The sequence below is a fragment of the Penaeus monodon genome, chromosome 27, assembly GCF_015228065.2.
Source record: "Penaeus monodon isolate SGIC_2016 chromosome 27, NSTDA_Pmon_1, whole genome shotgun sequence".
Classification (NCBI taxonomy): domain Eukaryota; kingdom Metazoa; phylum Arthropoda; class Malacostraca; order Decapoda; family Penaeidae; genus Penaeus; species Penaeus monodon.
In genome coordinates, this window is record NC_051412.1 from 38,908,885 (window position 1) to 38,909,344 (window position 460).

A 460-nucleotide genomic window follows, 5' to 3' on the forward strand; every position below is an offset into this window, starting at 1 on the left:
GTGAGCATAAACAAACTTAAACAAAGTAACAACATATACATTGCAGAATATGCAGACCAAATGCAACACACAAAGATGGATGAATTAATGTTTAAAAATCCAACTTAAAGAGATTAAAAAGAAAAAACAACGTGGGAATACAAGAAAATTAACCACAATTACAGGACAACTTGCAGATATTGAGGTGTTTAAAAGACTAAAAGGCTAATGATCAATCATGCAATACAAAAATGCAAGGTCAGTCACTTTTTCTCTCTCTTTTTCGCTAAAGTTATCAAAACTAAGATCGTAAAATATTGGGAAAATGTAAGCAGAACTTGAATTTTGATATTTCAGTTTGAAAATACAAGCTTCCAGGTTTACATTAGGTCAGCATATAGATTTATTTTCTCTAGCTTATGCTGTACTATCTATACTAAATATACAAATAATGACTATGTAATGAAATACAATAAAATTA

General features: G+C 28.9%; 1 protein-coding gene across 2 annotated transcripts in view; it reads right to left on the reverse strand.

The window, feature by feature from the left end:
- The window catches only part of LOC119590846 (1-phosphatidylinositol 3-phosphate 5-kinase-like), a 38,892-nt gene that overhangs the window by 16,664 nt on the left and 21,768 nt on the right, over positions 1-460 (reverse strand). The window lies entirely within an intron of this gene.